This window comes from Henckelia pumila, chromosome 2 (genome assembly GCF_033568475.1).
Source record: "Henckelia pumila isolate YLH828 chromosome 2, ASM3356847v2, whole genome shotgun sequence".
Lineage (NCBI taxonomy): Eukaryota > Viridiplantae > Streptophyta > Magnoliopsida > Lamiales > Gesneriaceae > Henckelia > Henckelia pumila.
This window is the reverse complement of record NC_133121.1, coordinates 22,275,073-22,289,190: the sequence shown is the minus strand read 5'-3', so window position 1 is coordinate 22,289,190 and position 14,118 is coordinate 22,275,073. Positions and strand designations below refer to the sequence as shown.

Sequence of the window (14,118 nt, the reverse complement as noted above, 5' to 3'; positions counted from 1 at the left end):
CCCACATTTTATGTAGGATCTATAAATAAATGTTATAATACAAGAAAATTTTTCTATGCTTACAACATAGATCAAGTAACATGAAAAACATACGGGAACAGTTCTAATGACATCCAAATTCCCTTTGTATCATTGGATGTTATAGAAGCACTTTGTGGGGATACATATAGTGATCCATGTTCAGTAAAAGAAGTACGTAGATCTAGATATTGAAATTATGTTTAGATATTGATTCCATTTAGATTTCGAAGATTGGATGATAAGTTTTGAAATTGAAACATTCATATTTTTCTTTGAACTTGGAACCTCTGCTGTGCACAGCACCCGATTGATCCATATCGGTTTTCTTGATGACACATGGAGCGAGAGGGCAAAGAAGTTGTGTCCAGGATGAGAAAAATAGTGAAACATTAAGGTTCACGATCTTCGGAGAGAATGATGTTTTTTTGCTAATCACTGTGCGTTTGGTTGGAAACAGCCAACCAAAAAAAGCACTTGCTTTTGTAAATTTTGTCACAAAAGCAGTTTAATTTAAGAAAAATCACTTATTTACAAAATTATTAGTTTTTGGCTTCTTTGGTTTTTCGATTTATGCTTCTGCTTTTATTTTTTTGAAAAAATATTTTTTCAAAATTTATTCAATCGTCAAAATCTCTTCAATTTTTTTTATTTATTTTAGTTTTCTTTTAAAATTTACAGCATCTGTATCCAAACTCATCTTTAATCTTACTCGCCCAATTAAAATTGTGTATTTAACTTCATCAAGCCAAAACTTATACGTAAGTTATGAAAAGGTCCTCTACTTTAATAAAATTTTAGTATCCTTGGTCAAAAACATTGATGTTTTGTAAAAAAAAATTAAAATTAATTAAAATAAAAAATTATATAGATGGTTTTATATTATTTTTGTGTTTTTTTTAATAATAATGTGGTAATATATTTACGATAATAAATTTTTTTTTCTTGAATAACTAGTGTCAAATCAAATGAGAGTAAATTTGATGATTAAATAAAAAGACATGATATCAAAGTTGTTAATATATGAGTTTAAAATTAAATAATATAATAATATATAAACAAGATATTATTATAATTTATAACTTATCAATTTCATAATATTTATACGGCGATTTTCACATAAATCTCTAAATTCATGTTTCAGTCGGAACATAATATCAAAGTTTGTTAATATATGAGTTTAAAATTTAATAATATAATAATATATAAAGTAAGATATTATTATAATTTATACCATATCAATTCCATAATATCTATACGGCGATTTTCACATAAATCTCTAAATTCATGTTTCATTCAACTCTCAGTGCCATGCCATAATTTTTTTTTTCAATCCCCCGGTGCTACTTCAATTTTTCTAATTTGAGCTCTCTCTTAGACACAATATTAGGAGAACAAAATGTCAATTTTAGTCATGTATTCATTGATGTGTGACATTTTTAGTTCCCTCACAATTCAATGAATCAATTATAGTTATGTAACTATGTATTTAGTCAAAAAAATAGATAATATCATTGTTAAAATTTATATATCTTGAGAAGTTTTTCTAACCGCTCGTTTAAAAAAATTTAACAATAATATTGGTCATTTAATTTACATGTTCTCAGGTTGAGAGGACTAAAATTCATTAAAATAATGATAATAATTATATGACTATTTTATATTGATTGAAACATACCTGAATAAAAATGTCACCCACAAATATATAAAAGATTGAAATTGAAATTTTGCCGAGAAATATGTTTTTTCACTAATAATTCTACCATATTTTATTCCTTTTGTTAACACCTGCATGTGCATTGTATAAGTGTGCTTTCAATTTTACTCCATTTGCCACGTTACTAATCAGCTGATGCATGGTTCCCCATCACGCTTTTTTTGAAATATCTATCATATAGTTGTATCAGATAATTTGTCTTTTGTTGAAATTGTTGTTTTTTGTGGTTTAGTGTTTAAGTTTGTTGTATTTTAAACTATTTTAAATTCTAAATCGACATTTGTGAGCCGATCTAATAAGATAATTTTGTGATACATATTTCACTTAGCATTTCACTTAATACCGGGTTCATTTGAAAGTTTTAGTTGTTAATTAAATGAAAAAAGTTGTTGTGGTTTCTTCTGCAGCTTCTGTTCAACATATATCAAGGAAAATATTTTTTTTTATCCACATTTTATGTACGATCTATAAATAAATATTATAATACAAGAAAATATTTCTATGCATACGACGTAGATCAATTAAACTTGAAAAACATATGGGAACAGTGTTGGAATAATTGAATTATGAGCTTTTCCATTTATGTGTATGGAAATTGGGCTTGTTAGTAAATGAATTTATTAAGTGGATGGTTATGTGGAGATATTGAGGTGTCTCACATTGAAAACTTAATATGGCAAGGGCGAACTTATATTGTGTTACACTTTGTAAAGGTGTAAGAATGATTGGTCAAGAGGCTCTCTCTCGCGCGCGCCTGCGCAGGGGGGGTGCAAATCAAGGGTCTGCTTTGCACTGAAAAAGGCTTGATTTGTGTGCAAGCATACGAGCGCGACCTGGGTGCGTCAAATGTTGGACCGATCAAGGCAAAAAATGTCTATCTAGTGTTGGCCATGTTTTGTTTTTTTGTTTCATTAATGCTACCATCCTCCATGTCGGTTTTATTATAGCTATGGCAGGCTGTATTAAATGGTCCTCCACCATTAATTCACCACCTGCTCGGCACCATGTCTGTTTTGATAAGTTAGATCCTACCTATACAGGCATTGCCTTGACATAGATCTAACAGTGTATATTTACCAATAAATGTGGGGTTAATTATTTTTTTTAGTGGATCCCGCATGTATTGATAAATGAGAACCCTTAGATCTATCATGGGGGTAATGCCTGTAATGGTAGGTTTAAATAACCCGTCTGTTTCATGATCCTGCGCTTGTCTGCCAATTATTTGGCTCCCAAAAACCGTCGGTAGAAGCCTGCATCCCTTCTTTAAAAATACAACACTTCCCTCTACATGCAATGTATGCTTTTCTCCCAAGCAGCTGAGTAAAGAATTCGAAGTTTCACTTTGTTTGCTCCTACTGCTTCCTTCTTTCTTTCTCGGAAGATGCTTTCATGCATGTGCATGCTTACGAAATTCATGCCCTTGCATTGTATAGTCTTGTAGTAGCCCGATACAACCCACGCGTTTGTTCATTTCACAATTCCCCAACTACTAAATTACCTACTGCCGCTCCGTTCTCAGTGGTATTGTTACGATACATTATCAATTCGCCGGTGTAGTACCTTCGTGTTGGGTGACTACAAGGTTCTCCCGTTGTATCCTGGAAAACTGTCGTCTGTCGTGTACCTCCAAGCACACACTTGAGGGGACGAATCCGTTTTAAGGAAACTGTAATTTTACAGGCCTCGGTGATGTTCACATGAAAAGTTTGTGCAATAGTATCAACAAACTTAAAACAGATTCATTGTCATTTCGTCACGTGAATCAACTTCAGTTATGGAAGCTTATTCCACTCACTCGAATACTACAAAGGTGACTCCTTCTGCTGCTACAATGACTATAGGCCATGCTGACAGGCTGGAGAAATTTGAAGGCTTGAATTTCAAAAAGTGGCAACAAAAAATGTTGTTCTATCTTACTACCTTGAATTTGGCAAAATTTTTATCGGAGAATGCTCCCAAACTTGTTGAGGGAGATGCACAGACTACTAGTGCTGTTGATGCATGGCACCATTCAGATTTCTTGTGTAGAAATTATATAATGAATGGTTTGGCTGATTCACTGTACAATGTGTATAGTGATAAAAATACGGCTCGAGAATTTTGGGACTCATTGGATCGGAAATACAAAACCAAAGATGTTGGGGCTAAGAAGTTCATTGTCGGTAGATTCTTAGACTACAAGATAATAGACACTAAATCAGTGATCAGCCAGTTTCAGGAACTCAAAGTGATCCTGCATGACATACACGCTGAAGGCATGGTACTAAGTGAAACCTTTCAAGTGGCAGCTATTATTGAGAAGTTGCCTCCGGCTTGGAATGATTTCAAGAATTACTTGAAACACAAGCGCAAGGAAATGAATGTTGAAGAACTCATTGTTCGACTTCGTATCGAGTAAGACAACAAAAGTTTTGAAAAACGATCGTTTTCTCCAGTTGCTGCTAAAGCAAATGTTGTCAAGCATGGCCAAAGCTCGAAAAAGAAAAGTTTCAATCCTTCCAACAAAAAGATGAAATTGGGACCGAAAAGAGGAATTTCGAAAAAGAAGTTTTCCGAAAAATGCTACAACTGTGATGGTACTGCCGTACTGATCACAAGGCATCTGAGTGCAAAAAGTCGAAAAGAAACCGTGAGGCAAATCTAATGGAGGACATATCTATGGAGGTTTTTAACATGGACCTCTGTGCTGTCATTTCCGAAGTGAATCTGGTTGGATCAAATCCAAGAGAGTGGTGGATTGACATTGGTGCAACCCATCATGTTTGCTATGGAAAATAAATGTTTGCTACTCTAGATGAATCAGAGAATGGTGAAAAATTATTTATGGATAACTCTGCTACCTCCGATATCAAGGGACAAGGGAAAGTGATTTTGAAGATGACGTCTGGAAAAGACCTGACTCTCAACAATGTGTTGTATGTACCGGAGATTCGAAAGAATCTGGTGTTTGGATCGCTTTTAAGCAAGCATGGTTTTCGCATTGTCTTCGAGTCAAATAAGGTTGTTTTGTCTAAGAATGAAATGTTTGTTGGCAAAGGTTATGCAATCAATGGTTTGTTCAAGCTTAATGTAATGTCTATTAAGCCAGTTATTAATAAAATAAAATCATTTGCTTACTTGCTTGAGTCTTCCAATTTGTGGCATGGTATACTAGGACATGTTAATTATGACACGATTCGTAGATTAATTAACTTAAAGAGTATTCCAACATTCCAAATAAATACACAAATAAAATGCGAAACATGTGTTGAGGCAAAACTAACAAGATCATCTTTTCAAACAGTTGAAAGAAATAATGAACCCCTTGACTTAATTCACACTGATGTATGTGATTTAAAAGAAGTGCCAACACGTGGTGAAAATAAATACTTAATTACTTTTGTTGATGATAACACAAAATATTGTTATGTATATCTTCTTAAAAGTAAAGATGAAACCATTAAAAATTTGTTCACTACAATGAAGTTGAAAACCAACTTAGCAAGAAAATTAATGTGTTAAAAAGTGATCGTGGAGGTGAGTATGAATCATCATTTGCTGAATTTTGTACTCAACATGGCATAAGACACGAAAGAACTGCACCTTACTCTCCTCAGCAAAATGGCGTTGCAGAGAGAAAAAATCGCACTTTGAAAGAAATGATGAATGCACTGTTATTGAGTTCTGGTCTACCACAAAATATGTGGGGAAAAGCTGTTCTAACAGCTAATTACCTTTTAAATAAGGTGCCCCGAAAGAAGCAAGATAAAAGTCCATATGAATTATGGGAAGGAAGAACACCTTCCTATCAATATTTGAGAGTGTGGGGGTGTCTTGTTAAAGTAGTTGTCCCTACTCCGAAAAAGGTAAAGATTGGACCTAAAACCATTGATTGCATTTTTATTGGATATGCACACAACAGTAGCGCTTATCGTTTTCTTGTATATGTGAAACAACCCTAAACTCTAATTTAATTAAATAAATGAGGAGGAGGAATTTCGAAGTATTAATATTATTATATTTTAAAAAAAAAAAATCAGCATGACCTATCTGTTTATAATCAAACCTACCTGTCTCAACTCAACATTTCAAAATAAAAGAAAGATTTTAAAAGACAACAAACATAACACGATAAGCATAAGAAACTGTGTGGGTACAGTCCCAACTACAAAGAAGTGAGAAGAGAATAACACGTTTACATGCCTAGTATCAAATGCAGGAAATCACACCCTGCTAACAACTAGTAGTTAAATAAATGTGAACTATTCATTATTACAAACATCTCAAATGCGGAAAAGTAAAGGAAGCGACGGTCATTGGGTGTGCTCCGCCAGACGCTATCAACCCTGGAGGTCCTGCCCCATAGTCCCTATGAAATCATCCTCACCTGCACCAAACAGATGTAGTGAGCCTAAAGACTCAACAAGAATATGTGGTGAAATAACAAATAATAAATATACATGCACACACAATTAAAAATATCATATACTGAAAATACATTGTCATTTACTAACTGAATTTCTAGCAAAAAGGAGTACTTGAAAACATTGCATGCATGGTTGAATCTAACTGATTGAAACTAAGCTCATCTGGAAGGGACATAACAAGATTGTTCATGAGTACTAAAAAAACTGAACGGAGAACGAATAAGCTGAACCAGAAAACTGATAGACTGATAAACTAATAAACTGAACTGTAAACTGATAAACTGGTAAATTGAACTGTAAACTGATAAACTGAACTGTAAACGGATAAACTAAGCTGTAAACTGATAAACTGATAAACTGAACTGTAAACTGATAAACTGACAAACTGAACTGTAAACTGATAAACTAACAAACAGAACTGTAAACTGATAAACTGACAAACTCAACTGTAAACTGATAAACTTAGATCATTGATTGTGGCTTTTTTCTTTAGTTTTGATCGATCAATGGCTGCAGCAAGGAAGTTAAGATTTCTCCCAACCCGTCTTGCCCCGTGTTGGTACGGGAAGCCAAGATTTCTCTGAGCCCATCCATACCCTGAAAGGGTAAGGGAAGCCAAGATTTCTCTCAGCCCTTCCAAACCCATGAGGTGGTAAGAGAAGCCAGGATTTCTCCCAACCCGTTCATACCCTGAGTTGGTAAGGGAAGCCAGTATTTCTCCCAAGCCGTCCATACCCTGAGTTGGTAAGGGAAGCCAGGATTTCTCCCAACCCGTCCATACCTGATAAGTCATAATCATTTCTCCTTAATCAAAGATACTTTCTTCTTTGACTTGACTCGAAGATTTGGACTGAACTCAAGAAATGACCTTCTTTGCAAACTTTTACTCGATACTCAGATAAATGAAGTAAGATGGTTGACATGGATGGTGACATAGGTGGCAAACCATAGCTAAGAATTTAAACTTTACTTTTTGGCACTTAGGACGTATCCCGAGCATTCCACTTGCAAATCTTAAAACTTATAAAATTCTTAGTCAAAACGACTTCCGCTTGAAACCACGATTCCCACGCACTCTCATCTAAATTAGGAAGTCATCCTCAAAGAATCATCCTTATCTAGTCATTTCTGGAAATAAAGTTTTCGGACAGCAGTACTTAGCGACTAAATTATGCGCCTCATCGATCATTAGCCTAGAACTCAACCAAAAAACTTAGCCGAATTGATTTCCGCTTGAAACGACATATTCCTAACATCCTAGGATAATTCCAGACCCTAGCCTTTAACCAAACATGAGTCTAGCACTGGCATAAACCACCATTCCAGGACAGCCCTGCTCCATGACAGAAACTGTGCACTCTTCCCACTTGACTCCCTTATAAACCTTCAACCCATACTCCACTATGAATCCCAACCTATAACCTAACAACTTGACCACCTCGAGACCCCACTTAGCCAATAGCACTGCCTTACCCGAGCCTAGAGACTCAAAGGCAGGCCCTGCCCCTGACCTCGAGCCAAAGCCCACCCTTGAACCTCACTCCAAACCAAACGTCTTGCTCGAAGCAGCCCCTAACCTCGAGCCAAAACCCACCTTGCGAGAGTCCTGCCCAGTCCCCTAGAAACCCAATTTCCTCCACCTACGATCAACAACCCTTTTGTCTCAAAACATTTGGAAGCCATGACACACAACCAAGGTGCTACCATGTGAGCTACGTTCTCACCCATGGTAGCCCCTATTTCACCATCCAATCAACCAACAAAACTCACTCAACGCATAAACAAGTACACGGCAGAAATCCCGAAACAGGGGAGGGGCTGAAAAAAAACGCATAAGCCCGTGACTCACAGAAATAATCTCAATCAACCAAAAGCACATAATACACGTCAGACATGAGCGGGACCTGGAACGACGCATTGCCAGAAACACAAAAATAGTAGGAGCTTCGAACAACACTCAAGAAATCGGAAAGAAGAAAAGAACGAGTCACTAATCTTAAATCCAACATAAACAAAATACAAGAAAGACACAAGCACACAATCATATTAAATCCGCTTGGTGGCCAAAGAACCCATAAATCTTGCCTTTACTTAAGATAAGAAATCGGACTGAGGGATCGAGAAGCTGGAACCGAGCGGAGGGAAGGGGAAAAGCATGCTCAGCTCGCTTGGAGGGGTGTATTTGCCAGAAAATGGAGCTGCTGCGGCGGCCGAAGGCTGAAAATGGGAGGGGAAATCTGAGGATGCCGATCGCATGTGAGAAAATGAAGAGGAAACATGGAAGAAAAGGATATGCCGCTAAGAGGAATAGAAATGGGTCGATCGAATTGAGCCACAATAAAATGCTTTAATGGGCCGAGTGACTTGACTTGGGCCGGGTAATTGGGTTTCTAAGTGAATCCTTATTGGGCCGTGAATTTAAGCTGGGCCGGGTCATCACAGATGTTTAAGTGTTTAGGAAATATAATACAGAAAATATAATATGTAGTGTTTTTAATAGTGTTAGGCCCAAATTCCGCAAATACTCAATTTAGAAAATTTAAGATTTAAATACTTAAAATTCTATTTAATAGGATTAAAAATGCTAATTTTCAATACTTAAATGTTTTAATGTCATAGCGAAAATAAAATACTTACATAATAAATAGTACAATTAAAATAATTACACAAACTAGGCTAACGGTTAAAAGTAATTTAAATGAATTCACAAGCTGAAATAAAAATCTTTAAAATGATTTGGATAATTAAAAAAAATGTTTTAAATAAATAAACTAGACATTTAGAATAATTTAAGGCGACTAATCGCTAAACTTAAGTTATTTAAAATAAATAAATTGGACAATCAAAATATTTAAATAAATAAACGAAATAGTTAATACCATTTAAATGAATAAACTAAATAATTAACATCGTTTAAATAAGCAGGCTTAAACCTTAAAAATCTTTAAAACAAATAAATTGTATAATAAAATAATTTAAATTAGTAAACCTGAACAATTAAAAGAAATAATTTAATAGTTAGTAAAATAAAATTCTTTAAATAATTAATTAATATTTTATTACAATGTAATCCAAATAAAGAATTTAAATCAGTTAAACTAAAAAAATAATAATCCTAATAATTATTAAATTAAATGCATGCGATTTAGTATATTAGATTTTAGGTGCTACAATTTTTTCTCCCCTTAAATGGAATTTCGTTCTCGAAATTCAAGACTTATTAACTAGGTTCGAATAACTTGACCAAAACACCACTAATTTTCTTACCTTGCACCCACATAAGTTGACACTAATTAGCTTTCGCCGCGCGCCCTGATGCTTACTGATATCCACATCATCAAGGATCTAACTAACTCTTATTGCAACATATATTCACGATTTTTTATTTATTCCCATGTGAAGGTATCCTAGAAGAAATTCCTAATCACTGTTCCAATGTGATATCATGAGTTTTAATTCGCCACCTATAGTTCCAAAATATCGGATACTTTCCTTAGTTAAATAGATTTAAACCCCTAGTCACAACTTCTAGCAACAGAGTCCGCCAAAACCAGTAAATGATTATGTTGACCACAATCATAAATTAAAAGCTTCCTCACAGCGAAAATTAAGCTAAGTGTCTATTTACTAATCAAGCTTAACACATATAATATAAAATCGAGCTCTTAAGAAATTCTCAAGTTCTCAAAATACTTAGCAACTAAACACTAAGATTTTCTAAATAAGATAGCTAAGTGAACTATACGATTCTACCTCATCGGCCCTTAATATACAAGATGGGTCTGACCTATACTTCCACAACATCGACACCTGAAACTCATCATGTATTGCAAACAAACTGTGCGGCATGCTCAAACGATTAAACAAATTACGAATCTCCTTATAATCACATAAGGACCGACAAAATGAATTAATTTTCCTTTTATACCCAAATCAATAACATTACGGAACAACGATACCTTTAAGGACAACTTAATAACCAAATCAAAATTTTAAAGGCCTACGTCACTTATTAGCAGTGTTATGCTTAATGTTCAAGGACCATGCTCAATCCCTTGATAGTTACCACAACTCACAACGCTTCTACGGACCATTAAAAATTTTCTTGGGCAACAACTCCAGTTCGGTTAGCTTACAAGTGGAACAAATAACTCTCATCAACTTAGGATTGATTGACTCATTTCTATAAATAAATCCAATCTAATCCTTGATAAGAAAACAAAACCATAAAATGTTATTCGGTTTCAAGATATTATCCGATAACATAAAGAATCCAGATGGACAACTAAACAGATCCCAATTATCCATCCACCAATTCATATTTTCGTCTCTTCGGCATTCTTTGTTCTACCGAAATTTAAATTCTTAGTTAAAATCTCCCAACAGATTTATCCATCTTTCTCTATCTCAGACGCAACTACTAAGTAATCCATATATTATCCTTGAAGCCCTAACATACCATGAACTATTAATCGTTTATGGAATTAGATTGTCCCTAAGTACCAAATAATTCTTACATATCACCTGGGGACATATCTCCAACCTCTAGATCAACTCGAAGCAAGTCTGAAAAATTCAAAATTTCCCAAATTAATATATGGTACAACCTGAATTCATAATTCTAGAACTTGGTATACAATTGGACACCTCAAAAAGTTTGTAATCCGACTGTAAATGTTTCTAATTTTTCCTCCAGTACCTTAGCATTTCATCGGCAAGTAAATCTATAGCTTATCCAGAAAACTTTCTAAATATTCCATGCAATTAATTCACTAACTCGCAGTCTTCTCGCTAGAACTAAATATAATTAGTAGTCCTCATTCCCCAGAACACAATGATAACTTAAGATTTTATCTAGTGCTAATATTAAATTCTAACAGTCTAAACACTTACTACGCAGTTACAAGCCAAATCCCTACACAAGAAATCGAAATGATAATTGAAATTATGATCCACCCATATTCTCATCATGATGGGTCATGAAAGTAAACAAACATACAAGTATTGTTGCTTAATATGAAATGAAATAATGCAAGCATTGCAAACAAACGAGCTGAAAATAAAAATCTAGATAAGTGAAAACAACTCACTCATAATTCTATTCTAGGGGTGAATGAATAATACTGGAGGCTCCATGAATAATGATTATGAGCCAACACGATACAAATCTCGTGATCATTCATCCATGAGTAATGGCATCATCCCCAAACAATTAAAGCACAATCAAGGCAATCAGTGTGACTTCAGTCAATGAGTGTGACAAATGTGTATACATAAAGAATACTGAAAGTGGCTATGTAATTTTATGTCTTTACGTAGATGACATGCTTATCATAGGAATCAATGATAAGATGATCAAATTCACTAAAAAACTGCTAAACTCCAAATTCGACATGAAGGACTTGGGATTAGCCGATGTCATCCTTGGAATTAAAATCCAAAGAACGTCAGAAGGAATGGTTCTAATTAAATCACATTATGTGCATAAAGTACTTGAAAAATTCAATAAGGATGACTCTGCATTGGCTAAAATCCCGATAGATACGAGTCAACATCTATCGAAGAATCGGGGTGAGAGTATCTCTCAATTAGAATACTCTCGAGTAATTGGAAGTCTGATGTACTTAATGAGTTGTACACGACCAGACATAGCTTATGCAGTAAGTAAATTGAGCAGATTCACGAGTAATCCAGGAGCTGAACACTGGAAATCAATTATCAGATTGCTAAGGTATTTAAGATACACTCATGATCATGGGCTGTACTATACAAGATATCATGTTGTTATTGAAGGATACAGTGATGCAAACTGGATATCTGATATGAAAGACTCAAAATCTATAAGTGGATTTGTATTCACTTTAGGAGGTGCAACAATTTATTGGAAATCTTCTAAACAAACTGCAATAATTAGATCCACGATGTTATCTGAATTTATTGCACTTGATAAGTGTTCTGAAGAGGCTGAATGGTTGCGTCTATTCTTAGAAGATGTTCCAGGATGGGTGAAACCTGTACCGACTATTTGCATTCATTGTGATAGCCAATCTGCGATCAGAAGGGCACAAAGCAAGATGTATAATGGAAAGTCTAGACATATACGTCGTAGACACAATACCATTAGACAACTACTCTCAACTGGATTTATCTCTATTGACTATGTAAAGTCAAAGGATAATATAGCGGATCCACTAACCAAAGGGTTAAACAGAGAGTTAGTTGCAAAATCATCAAAAGTAATGAGACTGAAGCCAATGGAATAAATCGGTGCAAAGGAAACCCAACCTAAGATGACTGGAGATCCCAAGAACTAGGTTCAATGGGACAACCTAATCGCACAAGTTTGGTATATCACTGTGGGGGTTATCCCCATTCTATTCCTATTATAAACAGTGAATGTTGAGGATAAGCATGTGACTTTTAATGATTCTTATGTAATTAGACATAGAATCACCTATGTGAGAGAGAAGTGGGGCAGCTTCGAAGGAATAGTCGTCCATCGTGTACCTCCAAGCACAAACTTGAGGGGACGAATCTGTTTTAAAGAAACTGTAATTTTACATGCCTCGGTGATGTTCACGTGAAAAGTTTGTGCAATAGTATCAGCAAACAGTTTTAATGACATCCAAATTCCCTTTGTAGCATTGGATGTTATAGCAGCACTTTGTGGGGGATATAGTGACCCATGTTTAGTAAAAGGAGTATGTAGATCTAGATATTGAAGTTCTGTTTATATCTTGATTTTGTTTAGATATCTAAGATTGGATTAGGAGTTTTGAAATTGAAACGTTCATATTTTTCTATGAACCTAGAGCAGATGCACAGCAACTCGATTGATCCATATCGATTTTCTTGATGACTCATGGAGCGATAGGGCAGAGAAGTTGTGTCCACGTTTTAGTTGGAGGGATAGGAGGGGACTTCAATTGAAAGATAAAAGCAACCATAGAGGGATAAGATTGAGAAGAATCTTGAAACATGGAGGTTCACGATATTCAGAGAGGGGTGTTTTTTTTTGCTAATCACTTTTATGTTTGGTTGGAAAAAACCAACCAAAAAAAGCACTTGCTTTTGTTACAAAAGCAGATTAATTTTAAAAAAAACACTTATTTACAAAATTATTGTTTCTTGGCTTCTTTTATTTTTTGGTTTATGCTTATGCTTTTATTTTTAAAAAGAATTCAAAATTTATCCAAATGTCAAAATCTCTTCGGTTTTTTTTAAAAATAAAAGTGCTTTAAAAAACTAAAATTATTTTAGTATTTCTGTAACGCCCCAAAAATTTATTACCGAATTAATTGGCAATTAAAAATAATTATTGAGTTGGTAAAATAATTATTACTGCCAAATGAGTTATAGAGTGTATTTACAAAATACATGTGTCAATTAGTCAATGAGTTTGACTATTTCTGGATATCTGATAATATTGAAATTTTGAGATAATTATTGAGATATTGGAATTAAAATAATTAGTTATGCCAGATAATTTAATTTGGATGAGTATTTGACCAAGGTGATTGGTCAAAGTTTTGGTTGGTTGGTTAGAGCCTAAGATTTGACTACATAATTTATTGGAGTAAAATAACACAAGAGTATTGAATTGGATCGGATCGGAACATTTTAAGACCAACTTTCTATGCATAGTATGTGTTACCCTTTCTCACGCACAAACACAAAAAAACACACACTAAAACCCTAACCCCCAAAACGCCCTTCCCGTCGTCGGCCACCGTTCCCCACCCGTTGTCATCGATTGATCATGCATCTTGTAGCTTTCGTCGAGGCGGTCACAACCATACCAAGAATCGTGAGTTTTGATGTCCGATTGGTTCGGTTTGAAGCTAAATCACGATGACACTGTTCATAGTCTTCCTCGAGCAAAATGGATGAATTTGAGGTCGATTCTTGTTGTTTTTGAGTTGTTAAGAAGTTATAGGATGTGTGTAGATTATTTTTTGAGATTATTACAGCTTT

General features: G+C 34.7%; 1 long non-coding RNA gene across 1 annotated transcript; it reads right to left on the bottom strand.

The window, feature by feature from the left end:
- Nucleotides 1-5,822: 5,822 nt before the first annotated feature.
- Nucleotides 5,823-8,428, bottom strand: LOC140884508 (uncharacterized). Its single transcript, XR_012150657.1, has 2 exons — nt 8,230-8,428; nt 5,823-6,104 (listed from the first exon to the last, which is right to left on the bottom strand). It is a non-coding gene; the product is annotated as an uncharacterized lncRNA (long non-coding RNA).
- Nucleotides 8,429-14,118: the final 5,690 nt, after the last annotated feature.